General features: G+C 40.0%; 1 protein-coding gene across 1 annotated transcript in view; it reads left to right on the top strand.

The window, feature by feature from the left end:
- The first annotated feature begins 12,669 nt into the window (after positions 1-12,669).
- The window catches only part of LOC138013188 (uncharacterized), a 41,396-nt gene continuing 39,065 nt past the window's right edge, over positions 12,670-15,000 (top strand). The window contains exon 1 of the mRNA XM_068860201.1: positions 12,670-12,850. The gene's annotated coding sequence lies outside the window, so the exon portion shown is untranslated. The remainder of the gene's footprint in view (positions 12,851-15,000) is intronic.

The following is a 15,000-nucleotide window of genomic DNA, read 5'->3' on the forward strand; positions in this document are numbered from 1 at the left end:
ATTTTCTTTAAGACCTACGACTTTGATTTCTTCATAATTTCAAGTAACTGGCCAAGAAACTGATTTCTTTCTTCCTTCATTTCTTTTAACAACTTTAACTTCTCTTCTTCGTTTTTTTCTCTCTTTTCAGAGTATGATGATAAAAATGTTAACATTTCAGCTGCAGATGAATGAGACCTGCGCTTTCGTTTTACTCTCTGCTTAACCACTGATTTTCCAGAGGATTCTGTGTCATCCCCACCAGCTGAGTTGTCAGAAAGACTCCCCACATCCTCACCAGTGCTTTCCATTATTACTTCTGGTTTGACATTCTTTTTTTCACCAATGCAATCAACCATCATGTCTTGGAACTTCATTGATTTCTTGTCATTTCCAGATTTACTGTTGTGGTCCTCTACTTCCTTGAGCTTGGTTTCAAGTTTGGTCCATTTAGCATGCATTGCTCGCCAGTGACAAGACTGTTGGGTGCTTGTTTGTTGAAGCTGAATGCTATCTTGCCAAAAATTTCCTTCTTTGTGGATTTACCTTTGCCAAACAAGTGCTTATATTCTTTATAACACGAAATCAGAAGTTTCACGTGGGAGTCTTCCCATCTTTCCAACACATTTGAGGTTGTCACTTCAGCTACCTTCTCCACTAGTTGATTTTCATGATAAGAGACCATAGGTCCTGAATCCAGGGGTAATTCAGGGCTAAGAGCTCCTAAATCAAAGGTATTTCCATTACCAACACAGAAATACAAAAACTGCGAACAACCAACCACCTGATACAGTCAATTGTTTAGTAAATCAGCTCTACACTAGACCACAGTTATTTGTATGTGGTTCATCACATGTTTGCAGTGCCCCTGGTTTGCACTACCGATTTCACTACTTCACAAAACGGGTTTGTTGGTTTGTTTGTGTTTTACATACATCTAGTTATGGTTCAACTAAGGTAAAAGCTGGCAAACTCTCTCAATAACATTGAATCGTAGTACAGGCCCTAGATGAACTTTGCCGGCTGTATTGTTGACAATTTTGTGCTACGATTTTTTAACCCACAAAAGCTTATTTTCGGCCGCACTACGCTACAAAAAAGGACAAGTTGACTCCCAAAACTGGTTATTTACTCACCTGTACAGTCATGATTTAGGAACTCGGAAGTGGTTTGCAAAATTGCTCCACACACCGTGCATTGCCACGCTGCAGAGGCAGCCATTTTGAAAAATCTTCAGTGAAAGGCGGGAAACGGGACCGAGGTGAGCCGGGCTGAGTGGGAGTTCACAAATGGTACAGCGATTTTCCGGTCATTCCGGTTGGAATGGGAAAAGAGGAATACGTCTGAGGATTTCCATCTTTTTCGGAAACTTTCCGGTTGAATTTCCAACCGGAATTTTCGGTTTTTCTTGACAAATGGTAAACGCCCAAGGATTCCTCTAATCCTGCCTCGACAACCGCCATGACAGTCACAGACACAGTGTATAGAAACATCACGACTGCATACATGAGGGCCGGAAGTCCGAGAATCTAGGACTCGAAAATTCCTATGTCCCCAGAGCCGGTTGTAATTTCATGATACGCTATCACGAATATATGCAAATTGGAGTCATACGTTATTCTTCAACGGTCATGTAAGCCAATATATACTATCCACCGTAGGCACACTGTCTACAGTAGGAACAGCTATCTACACTGTGTACAGTAAGAACAGTTATCTACACTGTCTACAATGGGAACAGCTATCTACACTGTCTACAATGCATAGGAACAGCTATCTATATTGTCTACAGTAGGAACAGCTATCTACACTGTCTACAGTAGGAACAGCTATCTACACTGTCTACAGTAGAAACAGCTATCTACACTGTCTACAATGGGAACAGCTATCTACACTATCTACATAGAAACAGCTATCTACAGTGTCTACAGTAGGAACAGCTATCTACACTATCTACAATAGGAACAGCTATCTACACTGTCTACAATGGGAAAAGCTACCTACACCGTCTACAATAGAAACAGCTATCTACACTATCTTCAATGAGAACAGCTATCTACATTGTCCACAGTAGGAACAGCTATCTACACTGTCTACAGTAGGAACAGCTATCTACACTCTCTACAATACGAACAGCTATCTACACTGTCCACAATGGGAACAGCTACCTACACTGTCTACAATAGAAACAGCTATCTACACTATAGTTATACAGGTATGCAGAGACATTTTTTTAGAACTTGCTAGATTTGCATAAGTATAAAACTTGGGAGTTAAGCTCGACGTGTGTACAATATTTAGTGTGTGCTCAAGGAATAAAGTCGTGTTGCCAACCGTAGTAGTTAACATGGTGTCAGGATTTTAACAAACCCAGCCAAGACTAACGTCGACAGCGATCACCGCTAGTTTCTCGGAAGTATCATTTCTCTCAATCTACAATGGCTGAATTGGAGCATTTACCAGCGCCGAAAGGAAGCCTCACTCCGGGCCCCGAATGCTACCAAAAGTGCTTGGATTGGGTTGAGGAATGTGAACTCCTCTTTAATGGCCCGTTAGCTTCGAAGAGCAAAGCCGTGAAAGCAAATTATGTTCTCATTTGGGCAGGGAAAACTGGAAGAACACACATCAAGTCACTCAATCTCACAGCAGAACAGAAGGGAGATCCAAGCATGCTGTTTAAAACGTTCGTGGCGTGGACGAAGCCGAAATCCAACGCACTTGCAGCAGCAGCAAATTTCTGCGGCTTGGAGCAAGGTGATCTTAGCCTTGCAGAGTAAATTGACAAAGCCACTATTCTGTGCGGCCAGTGTGAATATCCTCCGGAAGCCTGCGATCGACTACTTTGGGATGCAATAGTTATTGGACTACGTTCCAAAGAGGCCTATTATAAGTGCATTGAAAAAGGCTCAGCATTGACGCTGGAAGAGGCGATAGAAATCGCTCAGAATCAGGATGCTACAGCACACCAGGTTGGTTATATGCGACCAGAATTCAACGGTGATCCACTGCAGATGGAAGTTCATAAACTCCAAGGAAACATGCAGTTAGGAACCAAGTGGAACCGCAGACAGCAGCCACAAATACCAGGCTCCAATGATCAGCCCTATAGGATAGGTTCCAATGATCAGAAACAAGTAAAGTCTAAAAGAGAAAGCTGTTTCAACTGTGGAGCGAAACCGTCACACCCCAAAAGTAAGTGTCCCGTAAAGAAGGCAAAGTGCTTCAAGTGCGGGAAGGAAGGGCATTACGGTTCCGTGTGCAGATCAAAGAGGAAAGATGTACGTGTCAATGAGATACAAGTCCAGTCTGCAACAGCTCCCGAGTGCGTAGAATACGTACCGGATGAATATGAGCCAGTTTACTTTAATGCGCCTATTCATCACCTCAAGACAGTAACAGTGGAAAGTCTTAGTCATCCAAAGTCAGTCCACCCTCTGAGATGTTTTTATGGAGGGGGCATAGACTCATAGTTCCTGAGAAATTGCGTAACGGAGTCCTACAAACCATCCACGAAGGTCATTTTGGTTTTGAGAGGAGAAGATGCAGCTGAAAGCCCGAGAAGCAGTATTCTGGCCAGGAATAACCTCAGATTTACTACAGACAGCACAGAGCTGTGAAGTGTGCCAGACGTTCTCCAGGAGCCAAGAACGCGAAACACTGTTGCCCCATGAAGTTCCTCAAGGCCCTTGGGAGAAGTTAGGAATTGATTTCTTCGAGCTTCGGTCTGCCACCTATCTCCTGATAGCAGACTACTACAGTAGGTTTCCTGTGATCAGAAAAGTACGCAGCACCAACGCAAACGCTACTACAGAGATTCTGAAGCAGGTGTTTAGCGAATATGGAGTACCTCAAACCGTTATGACAGACAATGGCCCCCATACTCGTCAAAGGAGTTTGCAGCCTTCGCAAACCAGTACCGATTTGGTCACATCACGTCTAGCCCTCGTTACCCGCAGAGTAATGGTTTTATTGAACGTATGGTGCAGACGGTCAAGCAGTCCATGAGAAAATGTGCAGCCGCAGGACATGATCGAAATTTAGCCATGTTGGTCTACAGAGCCGCACCCCTTACTACCAGTATACCGTCACCCGCAGAACTATTGAATGAACGAAAGTACAGAGCATTACTTCCAATCAGATCCCCTATCCAGAATCCCCACTGCCAGCTTGTCCGAGAACAGATGGTGAAAGACAAGGACAAAATGTGCGAGCACTACAACATGACTGCAAGCGATCTATCTTCACTGCCACAGAATCAGAGAGTCTACGTACAACTTCACCCCCAGTGTAACCAGTGGACTCCAGTTGCGTCTCAACCGAGATCGTACAGTGTCGAGAGAGACTGGTTATAATGTAGCTAACATGTACAGTTAGCACTTCTGAAGGGTTTAGGCTTTTTCAACAGTAGAATTATAACCTAAGTCTGCATTTTACCCCTTGTCTGCAGTTTTATTTTACTCTGATTTTATTTTACTCCGGTTTGTAAACTTTGTGAACTCAAAATTTCGAGTTTCTGAATTCAAAATTTCGAGTTTGCAAAGTTTTAAGTTTGAAATTAGAAGCAGGGAAAGTGATCACGAAATTCCATGTCCCTTGCGGGCCACCCTATTTAGTTCAGGTGTGTTTAGTCACTAGATTGTTATCTCAGAGTCAGACTAAGAAAACACTTCTCTAAGAACAAGTAGTTCAGACCAAAGAAGTGGGAAGTTTAGGACTTACAACTGGGATTTGTATGGCAGAATTTGGTTCGAAATAGCGGGAAACGCAAAATATCCGAGTTCGAAGCACTCAATATTTTCGTTCTCTTAAATATTGCGTTCGACGGAGGAGAACGCGATATAATTTTATTGTCTGTGGTTAGTCTTGCAAGATTTTTCCATAAGGGACACCCAATTAGCCGCCCACAAGATTCTTTTGTTGTTTGCAGTTATCTGCAGCTCCCCATTTAATGATTCCTCTCAATAAACTGTTATGACCCCACCTTTTCCTTCCTGATTAAACTACAATCAGTCTAGTTGGCTGTCCCTACTGTAGGCAGTATACCTACTGTAGAGAGTATACACACCTGTTCCCATTATAGACAGTTTAGATATCTGTTCCCATTGTAGACAGTGTAAATAGCTGTTCCAACTGTAGACACTGTAGATAACTGTTCCCATTGTAGACAGTGTAGATAGCTGTTCCTACTGTAGACAGTGTAGATAGCTGTTCCTAATGTAGACAGTGTAGATAGCTGTTCCCATTGTGGATAGTGTAGATAGCTGTTCCCATTGTAGACACCGTAGATAGCTGTTCCCATTGCAGACAGTGTAGATTATTGTTCCTACTGTACAGAGTGTAGATAGCTGTTCCTACTGTAGACAATGTAGATAGCTCTTCCTACTGTAGACAGTGTAAATAGCCTTTCCCTTTGTAGAAAGTGTAGATAGCTGTTCCCATTGTAGACAGCGTAGATTACTGTTCCTACTGTAGACAGTGTAGTTAGCTGTTCCCATTGTAGACAGTGTAGATAGCTGTTCCCACTGTAGACAGTGTAAATAGCTGTTCCCATTGTAGACAGTGTAGATTGCTGTTCCTACTGTAGACAGTGTAGATAGCTGTTCCCATTGTAGACAGTGTAGATAGCTGTTCCTACTGTAGACAGTGTAGATAGCTGTTCCCATTAAAGACAGTGTAGATAAAACTTGTACTGTAGACAGTGTTGATAGCTGTTCCTACTGTAGACAGTGTAGATAGCTGTTCTCAATGTATACAGTGTAGATAGCTGTACCTACTGTAGACAGTGAAGATAGCTGTTCCTACTGTAGGCAGTGTAGATAGCAGTTCCCATTGTAGACAGTGTAGATAGCTGTTCCCATTGTAAACAGTGTATATAGCTGTTCCTACTGTAGACAGTGTAGATAGCTGTTCCTACTGTAGATAATGTAGATAGCTGTTCCTAATGTAGACAGTGTAGATAGCTGTTCCCATTGTGGATAGTGTAGATAGCTGTTCCCTTTGTAGACAGTGTAGATAGCTGTTCCCATTGTAGACAGCGTAGATTACTGTTCCTACTGTAGACAGTGTAGTTAGCTGTTCCCATTGTAGACAGTGTAGATAGCTGTTCCCACTGTAGACAGTGTAAATAGCTGTTCCCATTGTAGACAGTGTAGATTGCTGTTCCTCTTGTAGACAGTGTAGATAGCTGTTCCCATTGTAGACAGTGTAGATAGCTGTTCCTACTGTAGACAGTGTAGATAGCTGTTCCCATTAAAGACAGTGTAGATAAAATTTGTACTGTAGACAGTGTTGATAGCTGTTCCTACTGTAGACAGTGTAGATAGCTGTTCTCAATGTATACAGTGTAGATAGCTGTACCTACTGTAGACAGTGAAGATAGCTGTTCCTACTGTAGGCAGTGTAGATAGCAGTTCCCATTTTAGACAGTGTAGATAGCTGTTCCCATTGTAAACAGTGTATATAGCTGTTCCTACTGTAGACAGTGTAGATAGCTGTTCCTACTGTAGATAATGTAGATAGCTGTTCCTACTGTAAACAGAGTAAATAGCTGTTCCCTTTGTAGACAGTGTATATAACTGTTTCGAATGTAGACAGTGTAGATAGCTGTACCTACTGTAGACAGTGTAAACTGCTGTTCCCATTGTAGACAGTGTAGTTAGCTGTTCCCATTGTAGACAGTGTAGATAGCTGTTCCCACTGTAGACAGTGTAAATAGCTGTTCCCATTGTAGACAGTGTAGATTGCTGTTCCTACTGTAGACAGTGTAGATAGCTGTTCCCATTGTAGACAGTGTAAATAGCTGTTCCTACTGTAGACAGTGTAGATAGCTGTTCCCATTAAAGACAGTGTAGATAACTGTTCGTACTGTAGACAGTGTTGATAGCTGTTCCTACTGTAGACAGTGTAGATAGCTGTTCTCAATGTTTACAGTGTAGATAGCTGTTCCTACTGTAGACAGTGTAGATAGCTGTTCCTACTGTAGACAATGTAGATAGCTGTTCCTACTGTAGACAGAGTAAATAGCTGCTCCCTTTGTAGACAGTGTATATAACTGTTTCGAATGTAGACAGTGTAGATAGCTGTACCTACTGTAGACAGTGTAAACTGCTGTTCCCATTGTAGACAGTGTAGATAGCTGTTCCTACTGTAGACAATGTAGATAGCTGTTCCTACTGTAGACAGAGTAAATAGCTGCTCCCTTTGTAGACAGTGTATATAACTGTTTCGAATGTAGACAGCGTAGATAGCTGTACCTACTGTAGACAGTGTAAACTGCTGTTCCCATTCTAGACAGTGTAGATAGCTGTTCCTACTGTAGACAAAGTAGATAGCTGTTCCCACTGTAGACAGTGTAGATAGCAGTTCCTATTGTAGACAATGTAGATAGCTTTTCCTACTGTAGACAGTGTAAATAGCTGTTCCCTTTGTAGACAGTGTATATAACTGTTCCCAATGTAGACAGTGAAGATAGCTGTACCTACTGTAGAAAGTGTAAACTGCTGTTCCCATTGTAGACAGTGTAGATAGCTGTTCCCATTGTAGAGTCAGTGTAGATAGCTGTTGCTACTGTAGATAGCTGTTCCTACTGTAGACAGTGTAGATAGCTGTTCCTACTGTAGACAGTGTAGATAACTGTTCCTACTGTAGACAGTGTAGATAGCTGTTCCCATTGTAGACAGTGTAGATAACTGTTCCTACTGAAGAGAATGTAGATATGTGTTTCCATTGTAGACGGTGTAGATAACTGTTCCTACTGAAGACAGTGTAGATAGCTGTTCCCATTGTAGACCGTGTAGATAGCTGTTCCTACTGTAGACAGTGTAGATAACTGTTCCCACAGTAGACAGTGTAGATAGATGTTCCTATTGTAGACAATGTAGATAGCTGTTCCTAGTGTAGACAGTGTAAATAGCAGTTCCCTTTGTAGACAGTGTAGATAGCTGTTCCTACTGTAGACAGTGTAGATAGCTGTTCCCATTTAGACAGTGTAGATAGCTGTTCCTACTGTAGTTAGTGTAGATAGCTGTTCCTATATTAGACAGTGTAGATAGCTGTTCCCATTGTAGACAGTGTAGATAACTTTTCCCACTGTAGACAGTGTAGATAACTGTTTCCATTGTAGACAGTGTAGATAGCTGTTTCCATGTAGACAGTTCATTTTAGTGTACATGACGAGTAGCTGGATTTTTCCTTTAACTCATTTGCATATATTCGTGATAGCGTAATATGAAATTACGACTCCAGAGCCCTTCGTTTTCTCGTGCCAAGGTCCCGCCGACTAAAAGAAACGAAAAGGGCGATGGGGACGAGAATGTACAAGCCAAGGAAAAAAGCACCCTCGCCAATTTTAACAACTGTTGCTGTCCCCGTTCCCCAGCAGAAATGCGCAGGTGCAAAAGCGCAATACAAACGGCCATGTCCCCGATACTCTCCCGCTACGTCCGTGGTTGCAATTGACTAGTGCATAAGGAAATCTCAAACCGTGAATCTCTGTCATCCATATTCCCCCCTCACCTAGATGTAAAATTCCCGTTACTTGTAACCCACTCGAGGTAAATTAAAGCCGTATCTAATTGACATAGGGAAAATTTTAATCAAGCACGATTCCGTTGTAAAGAAAAATGAAAGTGAGAAAACACCATACGGCGGTAAAAGTCTTTGATTTGGTTGAACAAAAATATATTATTAAATATTAATAATTATACATATGGATAAATATCTTAGTTTCGTTTTACAGAAATGTTATTCTTCGAAACCTTTTAAATTCCATAACAATAAAAACAAAAGCTAAACCTCGCCAGTGCGTTCATTTATATTCAACTTCCTCACACCAGCTGAAACGAAGTCGAGGGGCCGTCACAACTGACAACTCTCAATAAAGTCGCATATTTTGGAAGCCATGTGCCTTTGAAATTACTGCAAACATCTGTATAGGTAAAATAAGATGACATTCACTAAATTAAGTTTAGAAACAAAGGAAAGCAAAGAAAAACGTAGGCGAGGGTCTGAAACCATTATACTGTATTTGTCTTTTAAGTCATCAACGGTATTTGCTTGACTAATCGTGTTGCAAACTATTAAATTCTCTAAGATTCTAAGAATATTTTAACAGACGTACTCATCACAACCACCAGAAGGCTAACCGGTTTGAAATGGATGATTACACATAAATACTCCAGATATGTGGCCGTACTCAGTTGTAAGGGCTCGGAATACTCATTGTGTAAAACGCAACCAAGTTGGCGAGAGATTTATGTTATGCCATTACACGTTCCAAAGTGTTTACGCGAGATACCAGTAGACGGACAGTCTTTGCAAAAAAATCGTGCATTAAGAAAGTGCAGCGTTTGTGTTAACTAGAAAAATGTGATTTTTTGAAATCCATCAAAGAAATAGAACGCGGTATCAATTGGCTGCATATATGGAACATATATATGACTCTGAGAGTGTCCCCACAGATGGCGTCGAATTTCATGAACAAGTAAGTGTTGGCTAACTGAGGCAAGCCTTCAATTCTCATATATTTCATTTCGTCTTTATTAGAATCAGCCAAATAAATAGTGTTCGATTTTTTTTACTGCAGTTTTCATTGAGAGTCCATGGATGCCTAGAGCCATGTGTAATGTGTTTTCCTTTACAATTATTTGGGCGAGGACGACGCGTAAAACCATATTATCTTCGGCGCAATTGTGCGGGAACTGCGGCAAGCGAGAAAACGACAGCCATTGACAAACGATAAACTTCGATTCCACATCATTAGATAAAAAGAAGTAAATTGTAGCTTTAACTTTACATTGAGAACGCAGCGCGAATTACCTCCACTATTAAGAGCAGAGAGCTGCGAACTTCGCAGTAAATCATGTGAACAAGCAAATACTAGGATTTTAGTGGAAAGAATCAAGATCTTCAAGTTGAACACTTTCATTGTTTCCATAATACACCAACTAAAATATGTGCCACGAAGGAAGATATTCAGTAAAGGAATGTTCCTCTTGTTTTTCAATTAAGAAATACCGCACTTCAATTAAAATAATGAGGAATTAATGTTTCATCAAAGATGGAGTTCTAACATATAATCTTAAGAGTGCTAGGCTCACAAACAGAACCCTGTAACGAGAATAGAGCTGTATCGTAGGCAAGAATTAGGATAAATTACACATAAAACAGGAAAGTGTATCTTCGTCATTAGTGAAATTGTGTTGTGAATGTGATCAAAATGGAGTGTGGCTGCAGTTCTAATGGCATTTGTTCTTTCAAACAATTAGAGTAACCGTAGGTTGGATTGTGGTTTCCTTTCTTTAGCAGACCGTGGCATAATTTCGGTGGTGGGCTATAATTTTCGAATATTCGAGCTCAAACTTTCGAGAAGCACTGCGATTTTAGACATTTTTCTGAACCTGAGATTTCCTAGATATTCGTAAAAGTAGTGAATGGCCCGACTGAAGAGTTCCTAGAAATTCTGAACTTCTGAAATTAATAGAAATTATGAAACTGTGATATTGGAAATAGAATAAAATTTGGAGATTGTTGATCAGGGGCACCCAACGTCAATTCTCGGAAATTATCTGTTCGGAAGACGATTTGAGATTAGAATTTTCGGAACATTTCTTGTTAAATTCCTTACTTGCCTGCCTGTCCTAGGATTTTCGTACATCTAAAACATCATATAATTGCCCATTTTGAACGGATTTTTACGCTTAAAAGGTCACCTAGAATTTTCGGGAGCCTTTTTTCTGGCTGAAATTTTCGAAAAGGCAAGTTTTGATCCCTCTAATTTTCGGATCACTAGACTTTCAGCTAGGGAATCCGAACAAATAAAATTTTTAGGGAATAAAAATATGCCTCTATCTACCGTTAAATACTGAAATACATTTACCAATGCTATGTTTAAGTGGTTTTGAACTACATTCTCGAAAGGTGCCCCTCGTTGATGTTCATGCAAACATTAAATGTTTGCTAAGAGATTTGTGTTACGCAATCAGATCTTTTTTTTTTAATTTAGGGTGGGTTAATTTAATTGTTTGTTTTGACGACTGGTGAACCAATGTTACCGACTTTTGTCTGCTCTAGAAGAGGACAAGGTCCATTTTACTAATCATCTCGTTGACAAGGGCGGCAACCTTCGTTGCATAAAGTTTAAAACTGATTGTAATTGTTGGCGTCAGAGGCCTAAGTCCTTTCGAGGAACAATTGTCACTTTCCCTTTCAATTTTGTAACATCTTTTGACGATCTGTTTATGGCTATTTACATTTACAAAGTGTTTTATCTTTTTAAGTTTTATCCCTTCCACGGAATCGTCAGTTTGAACTGTAGTGCATGAGCGCTAGACCGTATCTGCTCGTGGACAATTTGGATCATTCTCAGCAGCTGGGAACAGAACCTTATATACAAAAAGGAACAGAATTTAATATACAATATCTTATATATTCCACTGCACCAAAATTACCCTAGTTTAGTTGTTGTGTTACTGAATAACGAAATTAAACTAAAATAGCTCATCACTAAAAGTCCTTCTTAAGAACGCCCAATTCTAAAAGGATTAATTATGTACAAAGCTTTGTCGACTGGCTTTGTCTTTTGTGTATGACTTTCGGAAGGCTTTTGTAAGATACTGACTGAACGCGTAATAAGGCTTTCTGAAGGATGAAGAGTCCTTACACAAGGTTTGTGAGAGAGTCATTACAGAAAGATAAGAAAGAAGCAGAAACCTTGTGTAAGATACTTACAGAAGGCTTGTATAAGACTCTGACATGAAGAGTGTATTGTCTACGTTTCCAGGATATGTCTATTATGAATGACCTAATTTCGGTTAAACGGATCGTACTGGAAAGCTGGTTTACTAACATAGTACAGACACCTATAAACGGATGCCTGCAACTTCCCTACACACGACTCATCGACGACATCAACAGACAAACAACACACTGATTTACTCTCACATGAATTAATTAATACTTTTTTTACTGTTATTTGCTGTTTGTTGAAGTTTTGAAAATAAAGTCTCATATATGAACTCAAATAAACGTATCATCAATGTTACATGGGAGGATTATAAACAAGTAAATCATCAACATGTTAACATGGGGCGTTTTCCATTTACCAAGAAATTCCGGAAATTCCGGTTGGGATATAAATGGAACACACTTGTTTGGCTCGTTCCACTGGAAAATTTCCCGGAATAAACGGAACTTCTGAAAAGGTAGTCCTGTTTTCCCGTTAGAAACTTTCCGTTGGAAATGTGTGTTCCATTTACAACTTTTGAAAGGTCTTAGCACTTCCAGGCTATTCACGGCCACATTTTAAAATTTTGGCGCGTAAAATCGCAATCACTGGGCGGCGAACGGACCTGAGTTAAATGGAACACGTTCTTCACCCGATGGAAATTTCCATCGAAATTTCCGGAAGTTTTTTGTAAATGGAAAGTGCCCATGGTCACAAAAATGAAAAAGAAGAAAAGGAGGACTCTTTCAGACGGAGCGTTTCCCCGTTTCCTAACGCTATCGTTAGCAGAATTCCAAATGCTCTCTCATTTTATATGTAGTAAGCATCAATAAACTTGGATGTCAGCATGGATTAACTGAGACATGCTATAACAGCATTTTGTATTGTTTTTAGCTTCCTCGTTCCAGTGCTGAAACGAGGCTTGAGCAAAGGAATGAGGCCGGCTTTGAACTGAACCAGTCAACGAGCCAATAGGAATTTCTGAACTTAATCTCGAAATATGATTGGCAATTTTATTTGGTGTATGACAGCACACTATGATGAAAAGGACGGAATCATTCCGTTCCGTCAACTCACGAACCGACACCAGAGTTGAAAGCCAAAGAAGGCAGCTGCACTTTAGGCGATTTGGTTTATCTGCACTACAAGGTATTTGACAGTAAGATCTTTCTCAAATTATAGGTATTCCACATTGAACTTTTTTCCCAAGATTCCGAATCTTAAAACTCTGCAATGAATTAACCACTGGGTTTAACTATGAAGGTATTTCTTTTCTTCCCCGGATAAACCCTTATGCCAATAAACCAAACTTACAAGTAGACATTTTTATCACAAATCGTGGACAACCCCAATAAGATTTCATTCTTTCTTTCTAGTAATGTTATTCTGGGCACCCGCTATCTCTAGGTTTAGTAGTCACGCACAAGAAAAATTTATGAGGGGATCCTATAATATTTCTTTCGTATTGCCTTTTCTCTTATCTTCCGGGTCAAATCTTTTCAGCGAATTCAGCAGTTTTACTTTCCTAAAATGTCTTTCTGAGATTATTTTCCCTTTATTAATTTACCGCACTTGTCAACGAAAGCTTGAAAACGTGAATAAACTCCACATTTAAGATTATTACGCTAAGTCCAATTTAGTCTTCTTCAAAAAGTGATCTTTTTAGAACGTTTACTGGTTTACCTAACACTGAAGCTTCGTAAACTCATTATATTTGTCTCGTTTTTTCCAAATGTCAAAACTGATATGTTTAAGAAACACCCCTTTATGTGAAATGGAACTGGAAATCTTTTTCTTACTCTCCTAGAAAATGCCGCTTCCTTCTTTCTTTGTAGCCGATGATATTTAGGGTCCAACGAATTTATCTTAAGTAATCGATTATCTATTAAACTGTCGATTATCTTAAAGGAAAGGTTTTTAAGAACCGGCCTGTAAGAATTTCCGTTGAAGGCGAAGCATACACAGATTTCTAGTTTTCTGTGTTACCTAAGATTACAACCAGAATTACCAGGGGAAAAATGCAGTGAAATACGTTTTCCGAAAGAAAACAAGTAACGTGAGTGAAATGACGGAACTGAATGTAACGAGCACAAGTGCGGACTGTTAATCAGATCATTTTATAAGAGATCTTTTGATGACGGCGTGGGGGAAATCACTCTAGGTTAAAAAAAAAATTGCCACGAACTTCCAATTCCCGGGGGAAAAAAAGATGGCAAACCCAATTTTTCCTTCCGTATCCTGGCAAAAAAAAAAAAATTGGCTTGCCCTGACGCCGGAGGCAAGACACCGCGCCCTCTGAAGTTTGGTAGAGTTTGACAAAAATATGTAAGGTTTTCGCTCGTCGGTTGCACTCGTGCAAGCATGTGCGGTTGACCATCTTTTTTGCAAAGCACTTGAATAAAAACTTCGCTATCGCTGCCTGGAAGATACTGAGAGCTGTTTTTAATTCGTGATTGTAGTTTGGTTGAAAAACCCCTTTTAAAAACAGTAATTAATTATGAAATCGGAGAAGAAAACAACGTAAGATAATCGTTTTAGCGTTCGTTTCGCCTGAAACGGAATTTTTATTATTGTTTTTATAGCAAGCACAAAAAACAAAAAGAACGCATATCACAATGACCGTCAGACCTTTTAACAGCAGTTCGCACATTCGTTACTATATGTTAACGCAACAATTGTATTTCTCCTCACAAAGATCACAAGATTTTACCTGTGAGCAAAAGGTTTCTACTTCTAATAAACAGCTTACAAACACAAAGAATGCACGCCGTTTATAACGAAGCATAAAATTACAACTTTGGAAGTTTGGGTGGCCCTTGCGGTCTTTCTGAAATGAATTAGCGAGGAAACAATGGTGAGAATTTTTTTAACTTTACATTTTAAATGAGTCGTGTCCCACGATGTAGTCAACTGCGATGAGAATCACAACGTTTCGGTTGCCTCTTCGCAACTTGCTGTTAAAATCAAAGAAGCGTTGCACATATTTTCGGACAAACCAACACTTAACGCACAGGTCAAACATGTTAATTTAAAACTTTTGGTTTAATTTTGAATTTCTATTGTCAACGTTTCGGTTTCATTCTGCATACTGCTTGTCTTCATCAGACGACGATATCTGTCATGATTGTAAAGCACGAAGATCCCTTGTGATTGGTTATTTTTTAACAGCTGTTATTAGTGCATTTCGATCGTCACTGTTCCAGTCGGATGGTTAATTAACTCTTTCACACACTGTTATTCGAACCTTTGATCATCACCATAGTTTCTACTGAACTACTTGCCACAAACACGCAAAAAAA

This window comes from Montipora foliosa, chromosome 8 (assembly GCF_036669935.1).
Source record: "Montipora foliosa isolate CH-2021 chromosome 8, ASM3666993v2, whole genome shotgun sequence".
In the NCBI taxonomy this organism is placed as follows: Eukaryota; Metazoa; Cnidaria; class Anthozoa; order Scleractinia; family Acroporidae; genus Montipora; species Montipora foliosa.